Here is a 15,845-nt window from a genome sequence, read left to right as displayed (position 1 = left end):
ATGTCCTTGCAGTCCAAGGGACTCTCAAGAGTCTTCTCCAACACCACAGTTCAAAAGCATCAATTCTTCAGCGCTCAGCCTTCTTCACAGTCCAACTCTCACATCCATACATGACTACTGGAAAAACCATAGCCTTGACTAGATGGACTTTTGTTGGCAAAGTAATGTCTCTGCTTTTGAATATGCTATCTAGGTTGGCCATAACTTTCCTTCCAAGGAGTAACTGTCTTAATTTCATGGCTGCAATCACCATCTGCCGTGATTTTGGAGCCCCCCAAAATAAAGTCTGACACTGTTTCCACTGTTTCCCCATTGATTTCCCACGAAGTGATGGGACCAGATGCCATGATTTTAGTTTTCTGAATATTGAGCTTTAAGCCAAATTTTTCACTCTCCACTTTCACTTTCATCAAGAGGCTTCTTAGTTCCTCTTCACTTTCTGCCACAAGGGTGGTGTCATCTGCATATCTGAGGTTATTGATATTTCTCCCAGCAATCTTGATTCCAGCTTGTGCTTCATCCAGCCGATCATTTCTCACGATGTACTCTGCACAGAATAATAAGCAGGGTGACAATATACAGCCTTAACATACTCCTTTTCCTATTTGGAACCAGTCTGTTGTTCCATGTTCAGTTCTAACTGTTGCTTCCTGACCTGCATACAGGTTTCTCTTGCACTTTAATGTTTATTAAAAATATGTTGACATTATTTTATTATCATACTTTGGATACAATTCCAGATTTACTCCCAATAATTAATTATATAAGAAGGCATATGTATTAATTATGTAAGAATTATGTAAGAATATATATGTACTAATTATGTAAGAATGCATATGTAAGAGTTCCAAAGAATAGCAAGCAGAGATAAGAAAGCCTTCCTCAGCGATCAATGCAAAGAAATAGAGGAAAACAATAGAATGGGAAAGACTAGAGATCTCTTCAAGAAAATTAGAGACACCAAGGGAACATTTCATGCAAAGATGGGCACAATAAAGGGCAGAAATGGTATGGACCTAACAGAAGCAGAAGATATTAAGAGGTGGCAAGAATACACAGACGAACTATACAAAAAAGATCTTATGACCCAGATAACCAGGATGGTGTGATGACTCACCTAGAGCCAGACATCCTGGAATGTGAAGTCAAGTGGGCCTTAGGAAGCATCACTACGAACAAAGCTAGTGGAGGTGATGGAGTTCCAGTTGAGCTATTTCAAATCCTGATAGATGATGCTGTGAAAGTGCTGCACTCAATATGCCAGCAAATTTGGAAAACTCAGCAGTGGCCACAGAACTGGAAAAGGTCCATTTTCATTCCAATCCCAAAGAAAGGCAATTCCAAAGAATGCTCAAACTACTGCACAATTGCACTCATCTCACACGCTAGCAAAGTAATGATCAAAGTTCTCCAAGCCAGGCTTCAGCAATATGTGAATCGTGAACTTCCTGATGTTCAAGCTGGTTTTAGAAAAGGCAGAGGAACCAGAGATCAAGTTGCCAACATCCACTGGATCACTGAAAAAGCAAGAGAGTTCCAGAAAAACATCTATTTCTGCTTTATTGACTATGCCAAAGCCTTTGACTGTGTGGATCACAATAAGCTATGGAAAATTCTGAAAGAGATGGGAATACCAGACCACCTGACCTGCCTCTTGAGAAACCTGTATGCAGGTCAGGAAGCAACAGTTAAAACTGGACATGGAACAACAGACTCGTTCCCAATAGGAAAAGGAGTACTTCATGGCTGTATATTTTCACCCTGCTTATTTAACTTATAAGCAGAGTACATCCTGAGAAACGCTGGGCTGGATGAAGCACAAGCTGGAATCAAGATTGCTGGGAGAAATATCGATAACCTCAGATATGCAGATGACACTACCCTTATGGCAGAAAGTGAAGAAGAACTAAAGAGCCTTTTGATGACAGTGAAAGAGGAGAGTGAAAATTTTGGCTTAAAGCTCACCGTTCAGAAAACTAAGATCATGGCATCTGGTCACGTCACTTCATGGCAAATAGATGGGGAAGCAGTGGAAACAGTGACTGACTTTATTTTGGGGGGCTCCAAAATCACTGCAGATGGTGACTGCAGCCATGAAATTAAAAGACGCTTACTCCTTGGAAGGAAAGTTATGACCAACCTAGACAGCATATTAAAAAGCAGAGACATTACTTTGCCAACAAAGGTCCATCTAGTCAAGGCTATGATTTTTCCAGTGGTCATGTATGGATATGAGAGTTGGACTATAAGGAAAGCTGAGTGCTGAAGAATTGATGCTTTTGAACTGTGGTGTTGGAGAAGACTCTTGAGAGTTCCTTGGTCTGCAAGGAGACCCAACCAGTCCATCCTGGAGGAGATCAGTCCTGGTTGTTCATTGGATGAACTGATGTTGAAGCTGAAGCTCTAATACTTGGGCCACCTGATACCAAGAGCTGACTCATTTGAAAAGACCCTGATGTGGGAAAGATTGAGGGTAGGAGGAGAAGGGGACAACAGAGGATGAGATGGTTGGATGGCATCACCGACTCAGTGGACATGGGTTTGGGTGGACTCCGGGAGTTGGTGATGGACAGGTAGGCCGAAAGTACTGCAGTTCATGGGGTCGCAAGGAGTCGGACATGACTGAGCGACTGAGCAACTGAACTGAACTGATTCTGCCATTAGAAAAGAAATCCTGCCATTTGCAGCAACATGGATGAACCATGTTCAAGGGCATTATGCTAAGTGGAGTAAGTCAGAGAAACACAAATACTATATGCTATCACTTCTATGTGGAGTCTTTAAAAAAAAGAAAAAACTTACAGAAACAGAGAGCAGATTGGTGGAGGGGCTGTGAAATGGATGAAACTGGTGAAGGGAGTTGAAAAGTGCAATCCTTCCTGTTATAAAAAGTGTCACGAGGGTGTGACATGCATCACAGTGACTATAGTAGAAAAAAAAGTGTCAAGTCGCTCAGTCGTGTCCGACTCTTTGAGACCCCATGGACTGTACCCGCCAAGCTCCTCTGTCCACGGGATTCTCCAGGCAAGAATACTGGTGTGGGTTGCCATTCCTTTCACCAGGGGATCTTCCCAACCCAGGCATTGAACCCAGGTGTCCCACATTGTGGATAGATCCTTTACCGTCTGAGCAACAAGCCACTAGGGAAGCCCAAGAATACTGGAGTGGGTTGCCATACCCTTTTCCAGGGGATCTTCCTGACCCAGGGATCGAACCCTGGTCTCTGCACTGCAGGCAGATTCTTTAACATCTGAGCTACCAGGGAAGCCCCAGAGGGGACACTGTGGCTGCATGGGCCAGGAATCAAACCCATGCCTCCTGCCTGGCAGGCAAGAATTCTACTACTGAACCACCCATGCACCACTTAACAATACTATATTGCGTGTTTGAAAATTGCTAAGAGTAGTTCTTAAAAGTTCTCATTACAAGAAAAAAAGTTTGTAACTATGACTGGTGATGGATGTTAACTAAACTTGCGGTGATCAGTTTACAATGCATACACATACTGACTCATAATCCTGTGTACCTGAAACTTATATAATGTAATATGTCAGTTATACCTCAGTAAAATTAAGTAAGTAAATAACTTGTAAGAAAATTGAAGTGCCTTAGTCTGAAAACACTGCCAAGCTTGAGGGGTGGTCCTACTGCAACACTAAGCCCATCTTCAGGACACAGCAAGGCCTTGGGCTTCGGATATATGAAGGCAGAGCTAGGAGACCTAGGAGGAACCTTGCAGGCTGGGGCAGGAAAGAAGTCCCAGGCAACAAAGGAAAGAGCTGTGACATCCATTTCATCCTTCTGGAGGTCCAAACTTTTCCCCATTTAGAATAAGCTGAGAAAGTTTATACCAAATACAACTGCCTGTAAAATTTTAAACTGCTTCAATCTGAGTTTAACAGCCACCTCTCCCTTCACCTCTTACTAAATCATCTTAAAGCTACATCTAGAATTCAATAGGAAAAACTACAAGAAAAATGGGTTTTCGTGTTTTCGCAGATTTATTCAATATTTCTACTGAGAACAAATAAATCACAGTTCAGAACTCCAGCAAGAAAGAATACCTTGAAGCTACACTTATGAGGAAACAAGTTAAATCTACTGAACCACCAGAGACACTATCTACCATTTCAAAATAAGCGTGAGGCTCTCATCCTTTATGCCTCTCCAGATCCAGCAGAGTGGAATTCATTCAGGATTGACAGCTAGAGACAGTCTGCGTGAACACTCGAGGAACAGGTTCTCAGGAATGAAAATGCACTCTGATATTCCTGTTAGGATGAGGTTGCATGAGCCTAATTAGACAGAGCTATCACTTGAAGATCAATACCATATTTTTGTACACATTCCTTTCCTCTTTCCTGAAACACACCACCCCGCGCTCTCTATGTCTGACCTCAAAGGGCACAGCCTGGAGGAGGCTTTCCTATCCCTACCGCCTAGGTAGGAATGAGGTATACAGTGACTAGTGACACAGGGTGCTCACAAAATATCTGTTGAGTGAATGCAACAATTGAAGTCTCGGTTTTTTAAATTTCTCTTTCAGTTTTCCAATTTTATAAGACAATTTCTCTAGGCTTCCCTGACAGAGAAGTATCTGTTTTTACAATAACCCATAGTGAGATCCAAGAGCATGACAGATTATATAAATGAATAATTAAGCACACGGCCATGTTGAGTTCGAAATACAACTGTTTTTTTAAATTTATTTTTAAATTGGAGGATAATTACTTTACAATGTGGTGTTGGTTTCTGCTGTACAACAATGCAAATCAGTCATAACTGATTTATACCCCCTCCCTCTTGCATCTCCCTCCCATCCACCCATCTCACTCTCTAGGTCTTCAGAAAGCACCAGGCTGGGCATCCTCTGTTATATAGCACCATATACCCCTATTATTAGGGCTGGAAGTTCCTATGGGAAAGTTGAAATCTAATGGTATTAAACTCAAGTTTAAAAATAATTGAAAGAAACCAGCTTATCTTCAGCCTTTTCCCTTTAAAATTTTTGGTTCTTATTTCCTTTTGAAAGGGAGTATTAAAGTTAGAATTCTAATTCAGAAATTCTCACATCTTAGTTTTATGGTACTCTATAATGTTTTCAATTATATCAGGACAGTTGAAGAGTTGTCGGTCCTTTTCAATTATCTTTTTGTTATATTCTATAACATCTTATGGAAAAACCTGAACAAGCTTTTTGATCAACCCAATAAAAGACACGTTGATCACTGGAAATCTCTAAGTGACAAAAAAGAGAAAAGTCATATTGAACATTGTTACTGCTTAGTGTGTGTATTAGGTTGGTGCAAGTTTTGCATTGTTGAAATTTGCCATTTGATATTGGAATATTCTTAAATAAATGTGGTTATGTTATAAACATTTTAATGCACATTTCTTTCTTTATGTTTTCTGCTAGTGAATTATTACTTGCTATTTATTTTACTTGTGTTTTAGTTATGAAAATGATGCTAAACAGAAGCAAATTTGAGCAATATTCTTATTCCAGTTCAAAATGTGTCAGAAAGCATCCGAGACAACTTGCAAAATCAACAACTCACTTGGCCCAGGAACTGCTAATGAATGTATAGGGCAGTGGTGGTTCAAGATGTTGTGAAAATGAGACTAGAACCTTGAAGATGAGGAGCTCAATGGCCAGCCACTGGAAGCTGACAACGACCAATCGAGAGCCATCACTGAAGCTGGTCCACTTACATGAGAAGTTACCCAAGAACTCAACATCGACCATTTTACGGTCGTTTGGTATTTGAAGGATTTTAGAAAGGTGAAAAAGCTCTTAAAGTGGGTACCTCATGTTCAGTTCAGTTCAGTTCAGTTCACTCACTCAGTCCGACTCCTTGTGACCCCGAGAACCGCAGCACGCCAGGCCTCCCTGTCTATCACCAATTCCTGGAGTTTACCCAAACTCATGTCCATTGAGTCAGTGATGTCATCCAACCATCTCATCCTCTGTCGTCCCCTTCTACTCCCACCCTCAAACTTTCCGAGCATCAGGGTCTTCTCAAAAGAGTCAGCTCTTTGCATCAGGTGGCCAAAGTATTGGAGTTTCAGCTTCAACATCAGTCCTTCCAATAAACACCCAGGATTGATCTCCTTTAGATGGACTGGTTGGATCTCCTTGCTGTCCAAGGGACTCTGAAAAGTCTTTTCCAACACCACAGTTCAAAAGCATCAATTCTTTGCCACTGTCTAGGTTGGTCCTAACTTTCCTTCCAAGCTGTAAGTGTCTTTTAATTTGATGGCTGTGATCACTATCTGCAGTGATTTTGGAGCCCCCCAAAATAAAATCTGACACTGGTTCCACTGTTTCCCCATCTATTTGCCATGAAGTGATGGGACTGGATGCCATGATCTTAGTTTTCTGAATGTCAAGCTTTAAGCCAACTTTTTCACTCTCCTCTTTCACTTTCATCAAGAGGCTCTTTAGTTCTTCTTCACTTTCTGCCATAAGGGTGGTGTCATCTGCATATCTGAGGTTATTGATATTTCTCCCAGCAATCTTGATTCCAGCCTGTGCTTCTTCCAGCCCACCATTTCTCATGATGTACTCTGCATAGAAGTTAAATAAGCAGGGTGACAACATACAGCCTTGACATACTCCTTTTCCTATTGGGAACCAGTCTGTTGTTCCATGTCCAGTTCTAACTGTTGCTTTCTGACCTGTATACATGTTTCTCAAGAGGCAGGTTAGGTGGTCTGGTATTCCCATCTCTTTCAGAATTTTCCACAGTTTATTGTGATCCACACAGTCAAAGGCTTTGGCATAGTCAATAAAGCAGAAATAGATGTTTTTCTGGAACTCTCTTGCTTTTTCGATGATCCAGCAGATTTTGGCAATTTGCTCTCTGGTTCCTCTGCCTTTTCTAAAACCAGCTTGAATATCAGGAAGTTCATGGTTCATATATTTCTGAAGCCTGGGTTGGAGAATTTTGAGCATTACTTTGCTCGCGTGTGAGATGAGTGCAATTGTGCAGTAGTTTGAGCATTCTTTGGAATTGCCTTTCTTTGGGATTGGAATGAAAATGGACATTTCCAGTCCTGTGGCCACTGCTGAGTTTTCCAAACTTGCTGGCATATTGAGTGCAGCACTTTCACAGCGTCATCTGTCAGGATTTGAAATAGCTCAACTGGAACTCCATCACCTCCACTAGCTTTGTTCATAGTGATGCTTCCTAAGGCCCACTTGACTTTGCATTCCAGGATGTCTGGCTCTAGGTGAGTGATCACATCATTGTGGTTATCTGGGTCATAAGATCTTTTTTGTATAGTTCTTCTGTGTATTCCTGCCACCTCTTCTTAATATCTTCTGTTTCTGTTAGGTCCATACCATTTCTGCCCTTTATTGTGCCCATCTTTGCATGAAATGTACCCTTGGTATCTCTAATTTTCTTGAAGAGATCTCTAGTCTTTCCCATTCTATTGTTTTCCTCTATTTCTTTGCATTGATCGCTGAGGAAGGCTTTCTTATCTCTCCTTGCTATTCTTTGGAACTCTGCATTTAAATTGGTATATCTTTCGTTTTCTCCTTTGCTTTGCACACCTCTTCTTTTCATAGCTGTTTGTAAGACCTATTCAGTCAACCATTTTGCCTTTTTTGCATTTCTTTTTCTTGTGGATGGTCTTGATCCCTGTCTCCTGTACAATGTCACGAGCCTCTGTCCATAGTTCTTCAGGCACTCTGTCTATCAGATCTAATCTATTTAATCTATTTGTCACTTCTACATTTCTTCACTTTACATCTGAATTTGGTAATAAGGAATTCATGATCTGAGCCACAGTCAGCTCCCTGTCTTGTTTTTGCTGACTGTATAGAGCTTCTCCATCTTTGGCTGCAAAGAATATAATCAATCTGATTTCTATATTGACCATCTGGTGATGTCCATGTGTAGAATCTTCTCTTGTGTTGTTGGAAGAGAGTGTTTGCTATGACCAGTGCGTTCTCTTGGCAAAACTCTATTAGCCTTTTCCCTGCTTCATTCTGTACTCCACGGCCAAATTTGCCTGTTACTCTGGGTGTTTCTTGACTTCCTACTTTGGCATTCCCGTCCCCTATAATAAAAAGGACATTTTTGGGGGGTGTTAGTTCTAGAAGTTCTTGTAGGTCTTTATAGAACCATTCAACTTCAGCTTCTTCAGCATTACTGGTCGGGGCATAGAGTTGGATTACAGTGATATTGAATGGTTTGCCTTGGAAATGAACAGAGATCATTCTGTAATTTTTGAGATTGCATCCAAGTACTGCATTTCAGACTTTTGTTGACTATGATGGCTACTCCTTTTCTTCTAAGGGATTCTTGCCCACAGTAGTAGATATAATGGTAAATTCACCCATTTCAGTCCATTTTAGTTCAGTGATTCCTAAATTGTCAGTGTCCACTCTTGTCATCTCCTGTGGGCCACTTTCAATTTTCCTTGATTCTTGGAGGTAACATTCCAGGTTCCTATGCAATATTGCTCTTTACAGCATCGGACTTCCATCAGCAGTCACATCCACAGCTGGATGTTGTTTTTGCTTTGGTTCATCTCTTCATTCTTTCTGGAGTTATTTCTCCACTGATCTCCAGTAGCATATAGGGCACCTACTGACCTGGGGAGCTCATCTTTCAGTGTCCTATCTTTTTGCCTTTTCATACTGTTCATGGGGTTCTCAAGGCAAGAATACTGAAGTGGTTTGCCATTCCCTTCTCCAGTGGATGACATTTTGTCAGAACTCTCCACCATGACCTGTCTGTCTTGGGTGGCCCTACACAGCATGGCTCATAGTTTCAGTGAGTTAGACAAGGCTGTGGTCCATGTGATGAGACTGGTTAGTTTTCTGTGATTGTGGTTTTCAGTCTGTCTGTCCTCTGATGGGGAAGGATAAGAGGTTTATGGAAACTTCCTGATGGGAGAGACTGACTGAGGGGGAAACTGGGTCTTGTTCTGATGGGCAGGGCTTGTTCTCAGTAAATCTTTACTCCAATTTTCTGTTGAAGGGTGGGGCTGTGTCTCCCTCCCTGTTATTTGACCTGAGGCCAAACTATGGTGGAGGTAATGAAGATAATGCTGACCTCCTTCAAAAGGTCCCATGCAGGCAATGCTACACTCAGTGCCCCCAACCCTGCAGCAGGCCACCACCGACCCACGCCTCCACCAGAGGCTCCTGGACACTCACAGGCAAGTCCGGATCAGTGGCTTGTGGGGTCACTGCTCCTTTCTCCTGGGTCCTGGTGCACAAGGTTCTGTTTGTGCCCTCCAAGAGTCTATTTCCCAGTCCTGTGTAAGTTCTGGCAGCTCTGTGGTGGGGTAATGGTGACCTCCTCCAAGGGGGCTTATGCCACACCCAGGCCTGCTGCACCCAGAGCCCCTGCCCCTGCAGCTGTCCACTGCTGACCCGAGCCTCCTCAGGAGACACCAAACGCAGTTCTGTCTCAGCCTCTGTGGGGTCTTTGGGTCCTGTTGCGCACAAAGTATATTTGAGTCCTCTGAAAGTCTCTGGCAGGTATGGGGTTTGATTCTAAACACAATCTTTCCCCTTCTACCATCTTGCTGGGGCTTCTCCTTTGCCCTTGGACATGGGATATCTCCTCAAAGTCGCTCCAGTGCCGCCTAGCCAGTGCTCCAGCAGCTATCATCTTGCTGGGGCTTCTCTGCCCTTGGGTGTGGGGATCTCCTCACAGTCGCTGCAGTGCCGTGCAGCTGCACTGCGCTAGTCATTTAACTAGACTGTGAGTCTATTTTTTTTTTAATTTTTATACCTCTAGAGATAGCATCATACATGAAATATTCCCTTGTCAACATATATTTATTGAGTGCCTACTATGCCAATCTAGATGCCCATCTAGTTTCTGGAGATCCAGCTCTCATGGATGTTATGTTAGTAAAGAATGACAATAAACAAAATAAAATTATAGTATGCAGGTAATAAATGCTATTATCAAAAATAAGGAAAAATTAGAGGTGTGGGGAGAGAAATGGAGAGGGTTTGCTACTTTATAAAGGGTGGTGAGGAAAGGCCTCACTGATAAAGTAAACTTTAATCTATGCTTTAAAAAAAAAATATTTATTTGGCTGCATCCAGTCTTATTTGCCACTTGTGGAATCTTTAATCTTTGTTGCAGTATGTGCAAACTCTTAGCTGTGGCATGTGGGATCTAGTTCCCTGACCAGGGATTGAACCCCGGCCCCCTACATTGGGAGCACAGAGTCTTAGCCAATGGACCACCAGGGAAGTCCCTGTTAAGGTAGCCTTTGAACAGATATTTGAAGAAGCAAAGCAACATACTGTGCAGGCATGTGGTGGAAAGAGTATTTCAGGGAGTACAAAGGCCCTAGGTGGAGAGCATACTTAGGATGTATAAAAATCAGAAAGGAGGTCAGTCTAGCTGGAACAGGGAGGGAGAAAATAGTAGAAAATGGCATCTGAAAGATGGTGGAGAAACTCATCATGGAGGACTTGTAAGCTTCGTCCGAACAGACTTTGTTAGTCTGTGTGAGATGAGAAACTACAGGGAGGGCTTCGAGAAGTGACATGATCTAATATATTTTCAAAAAATCACAAGCTCTGTGTTGAAGCAATGTGAGGGCTAGGATTAGGAGGAAATCAATGAAGAGTCTATTTTGAAAATTCAAGCAAGATATGATGATGGCTGACATGAAGGTAATAATTGAGATGCTGAGAAGTAGATTCTAAGTATCTTTTGGAGCTAGAGCCCGTAGATCTTGCTAAGGGATTGAATGTTCATTATATGAAAAATAAAGAGGAGCCAGGCATAAAGCCAAAATTTAGGGCAACTGAAAGGATAAAGATGTCACTTAATGAGGAGGAAAAGACTGCAAGAAAATTGTTTTGAAGGTGAGATGAAGAAACTGGGAGTTTTCTTTTTTGATATGTTGAATTTGAGGTATTAGTGATCTCCCAAATCTCAGTAATGCTCACATTGCAATGGTTATGGGTTGGTTGTCTTTCTGTTCCATGTGCCTTTTTTATTCAGGAAACCACATTAAAATAAAACAGCCCCTATCTGGAACATGTCATTCTCAAGAAAGAGGGAGAAAAGCTATGGTAGAATCATGCAATAGCTCTTAAAACATCTGCTCGATTAACACAACACTGTAAATCAACTATACTTCGGTTTAAAAAAATAGACATCTGTTAAGACATGGCATATACCACTCATGCTCACAATATATTAGCCAAAGCCTGTTGCATGACAAAGCCTGAGGTTAATAAAGACTGTAGGTCTTATGACCATGGGATAATTATTCAACAGAGACGTGTAATGTTCTTTCGTAAGGGCAGTGAATAATCAGGACCAATCACCTAATTTACCCAAGTGGAATGTCAAGTTGGCAACTGGGTGTATGAACCTAGGGTTCAAGATAGAAAATTCAGATTTCAATAAATAGTGGTTTTTGAAGGCATAGAGTTGAGTCACCCAGTGAATGAGTGTGGCCGGAGAAAAGATGTAACCCTGGGACATGCCAATTCTTGGAGGTAAGGGAAATGAGGAATAACTTGCAGAAGAGACTGGAAAAGAGGCCACTGAGGTAGGAGAACTCAAGAGAGTGGGGTTCAGAAAGTCAAAGATTCAGCATCACGTGTTGCTAGTAGGTCAAGTCAAATGATCATGGAAGTTAAGGGCAGGGTTAGCAGAGAGAGAATGAAAATGGGAAAAACAGAAGAGTAGCAGACATAGACGACTCCTTTGAGCTTTTTTCCTGTAAAGGGGAACAGAACATTGGGAAAGTAGTTGAAGGTTTTTTGTTTTTAGGAATTCATGAGTGTGTGTGATTGATGTTTGTTTTAGTTCATTTTCTATGATGGGAGACATAAGAGCATATTGATAAAAATCCAGAAATTTTGTGAAGATTTCATACATTGTCAAACTTAGCAAGACTGGCCAAAAGTTTGCACTGACTAGCCAGGTTGTGAATGCAAAAGAAAAGTTCTTGAAGGAAATTTTAAGTGCTACTCCAATGAACAGATGAATGATAACAAGTCTCATTGCTTATATGGAGAGTTTTAGTAGTCTGGCTGGAAGACAAACAAGTCACAACATTCCTTAAGCCTAATCCAGTGCATGGCCCTACCTAACTCTCTCCAACTCTGTGAAGGCTGAGAGAGATGAGGCAGCTGCAGAAGAAAAGTTTGAAGCTAGCAAAGGTTGGTTCATGAAGTTTAAGGTAAGAGCCATTTCCATACTATAAAAGTGCTAATATAGAACTTTATATTAGCAAGTGTAATGGAGAAGCTGCAAGTGCTAATGGAGAAGCTGCCACAAGTTATCTAGAAGACCTAGCTCAGATAACAAATGAAAGTGGCTACACTATGTAACAGATTTTCAGTGTTGACAAAACAGCCTTACATTGGAAGACGGCCTCTAGGACCGTCATGGCTAAAGAGAAGTCAATGCCTGGCTTCGAAGCTTCAAGGGGCAGACTGATTCTTTTGTTAGGGGCTAAGGCAGCTGATGACTTGAAGCCAACGCTTTTACCATTCCAAAAATCCTAGGGCCCTTGAAAGTTAGGCTCAATTTACTCTACCTGTGCTCTATGAGTGGAAGAACAAAGCCTTCAGAAGGCAACATATGTTTACAAGGTTTACTGAATATTTTAAGACAACTGTTGAAACACACAGCTCAAAAAAAAAATTCCTTTCAAAATATTGCTCTTGCTCTTTCTATGATCCAATGGATGTTGGCAATTTGATCTCTGGTTCCTCCACCTTTTCTAAATCCAGCTTTTGTATCTGGAAGTTCTCAGTTCACGTATTGCTGACACCTAGTTTGAAGGATTTTGACCATTACTTTTCTAGCATATGAAATGAGCACAATTGTGCAGTAGTTTGAGCATTCTTTGGCATTGCCTTTCTTTGCAAATGGAATGAAAACTGACTTTTTCCAGTCCAATGGCCACTGCTGAGTTTTCCAAATTTGATGGCATGTTGAACGCAGCATTTTAACAGCATTGTTTTTAGGATTTGAGATAGCTCAGTTGGAATTCCATCACCTCCATTAGCTTTGTTCGAAGTAATACTTCCTAAGGCCTACCTGACTTCACACTCCAGAATGTCTGGATCTTGGTAAGTGATCACACCATTATGGTTATCTGGGTCATTAAGATCTTTTTCGTACAGTTCTGTATATTTTTGCCACCTCATCTTAATCTCTTCTGCTTCTGTTAGGTTCTTACGGTTTCTGTCCTTTATCGAGCCCATCTTTACATGAAGTGTTTCCTTGGTATCTCTAATTTTAAGAGACCTCTGGTCTTGCCTATTGTTTTTCTCTATTTCTTTGCACTGTTCACTTAAGAAGGCTTTCTTATCTCTCCTTGCTATTCTTTGGAACACTACATATCTTTCCCTCTATACTTTGCCTTTCACTTCTCTTCTCTCAGCTATTTGTAAGGCCTCCTCAGACAACCATTTTGCCTTCTTGCATTTCTTTCTTTGGGATGATTTTGGTTACCTCCTCCTGTACAGTGTTACAAACCTCCGTCCATAGTTCTTCACGCACTCTATCAGATCTAATCTCTTGAATCTATTTGTCACTTCTACTGTATAATCGTTAAGGGATTTGATTTAGGCCATACCTAAATGGCCTAGTAGTTTTCCCTACTTTCTTCAAATTTAAGTCTGAATATTGCAACGAGCTCACAATATGAGCCACAGTCAGATATAGGACTTGTTTTTGCTGACTGTATGGAGCTTCTCCATTATTGACAACTACTTGGTCACCCCAGAGCTCTGATGGAGATGTACCACAAAACTAATATTTTCATGCTTGCTAACACAACATCCATTCTGGAGCCCATGGACCAAGACTTACAAATCTAATTATTTAAGAAATATATTCCATAAAGCTGTAGTGATTCCTCTGATGGATCTAGGTAAAGTCAATTGAAAACCTGGAAAGGATTCACCATTGTAGATGTTATTAAGAGCAGAAGTGGTTCACAGAAAGAGGACAAATTATCAACATTAACAGCAGGTTGGAAGCTTCCAACCCTCACAGATGACTGAGGCATTCAAGAACTTCAGTGGAGGGAATAACTGCAGAAGCGGTAGAAATAGCAGGGAAATTGGAATTTGAAGTGGTGCCTAAAGATGTGACTGAATTACTTCAATCTCATGATAAAACTGTAATAGATGAGAAACTGCTTTTTATGAATGAGCAAAGAAAGTGGTTTCTTGGGGTGGACTGACTCCTGGTGAAGATGCTGTGAAGAATATTGAAATGAAAACAAAGTACTGAAAATATAATGTAAATTTAATTGATAAAGCAGGGCAGGGTTTGGGAAGATTAACTTCAATTTTCTACTGTATAGAAAATTGGAGGACAATCTACAAAGTTCTACTGTGGGTAAAATGCTATCAAATGACATAGCATGCTACAGAGAAACTGTTCAAGAAAGCAAGTCCAATGACATAGGGAAACTTTATTATCTTGAGAAATTGGCACAGCAACTCTCAGTCTTCAGCAACTACCACTACCCTGGTCAGTCAGCAGCCATCAACATCAAGACAAGACTCTCCATCAGCATTAAGCCTCTCAAAAGGCCCAGATGATGGCTAGCATTTTTTGGCAATAAAGTACTTTTAAATTAAGGTATTTACATCATGCTTTCAGGCATAATGCTATTGCACACTTAACAGACTACAGTATACTCTAAACATAACTTCTAAACATTTATTTGGCTGTGCTAGGTTTTCATTTTTGGCATGTGCAATCCTTTCTTAAAATTTTTTAATTAAAAAAATTTTTTTTAATTTTAGCTGCAGCATTGGATAATTTTCGTTGCAGCATGCAGACTCTTAAGTTGTGGCATGTGGGATCTAGCTCCCTGAACAGGAATCAAACCCAGGCCCCCTGCACTGGGAACATGGAGTCAGCCACTGAACCACCAGGGAAGTCCAACGTAACTTTTATATGCAATAGGAAGCCAAAAAATTTGTATGACTTGCTTTAATGTTTGCTTTATCGCAGTGGTCTGGGGCAGAACCTGCAACCTCTGAGGGATGCGTGTACATCAAAAATTGTACTTGGCATAAACAGTTCAAAGACAGCCATTATATACAACGGATTTTTTATTTTACTTTTGTCTATTTTAAAACATCTACAAGCTCTTAAAGACACACACATATTTTGGATTTTGCTTCACAAATTCTAAACTGTACTGCTTTTATTTTCAGCATGTTTTGATTTGGAGGGAGATATGCCCTCTCAAGGGTTTCCCTGGTGGCTCAGACGGTAAAGTGTCTGTCTGCAATGCAGGAGACACAGGTTCGATCCCTGGGTTGGGAAGATCCCCTGGAGAAGGAAATGGCAGCCCACTCCAGTATTGTTGCCTGGAAAATCCCATGGACGGCGGAGCCTGATAGGCTACCGTCCATGGGGTCACAAAGAGTCGGACACGACTGAGCGACTTCACTTCACTTCATGTGCTCTCAAAACACTGAATTACTTCGAATAACTAATGTGGCTCAGTTTCTTGTGAAAAAGGAAACATAGTTGGGCTTCCTGCAGGATTAGTACAGAATTCAACCTGGACCCCACTACAGGCTGGCTCTAGGCTCAATCTTTCATTGTTTTAATTTTTATACTTTTTCCCCCTAAATATACTATATAGGTATATCTCAAAAGACATAAACCAACTAACATGTTCCAATAATCTTACTTTGTCAAAATGCAGTGATACAGCATGGTATGTGTCACTAAGGAATATAAATTTTTAAATTTTCACTTTACCAAGCACATGATATCCTAACAGTATAGTAATAGTTCTCTTTATACTGTAAATGGATTATAAAACAAGGGTTTTTATATCTTAGTTTTGTAAAACTGAGG

Source organism: Capricornis sumatraensis, chromosome 7 (genome assembly GCF_032405125.1).
Source record: "Capricornis sumatraensis isolate serow.1 chromosome 7, serow.2, whole genome shotgun sequence".
Taxonomy (NCBI): domain Eukaryota; kingdom Metazoa; phylum Chordata; class Mammalia; order Artiodactyla; family Bovidae; genus Capricornis; species Capricornis sumatraensis.
The sequence above is the reverse complement of the archived record's forward strand: the minus strand, read 5'-3'. Positions refer to the sequence as shown.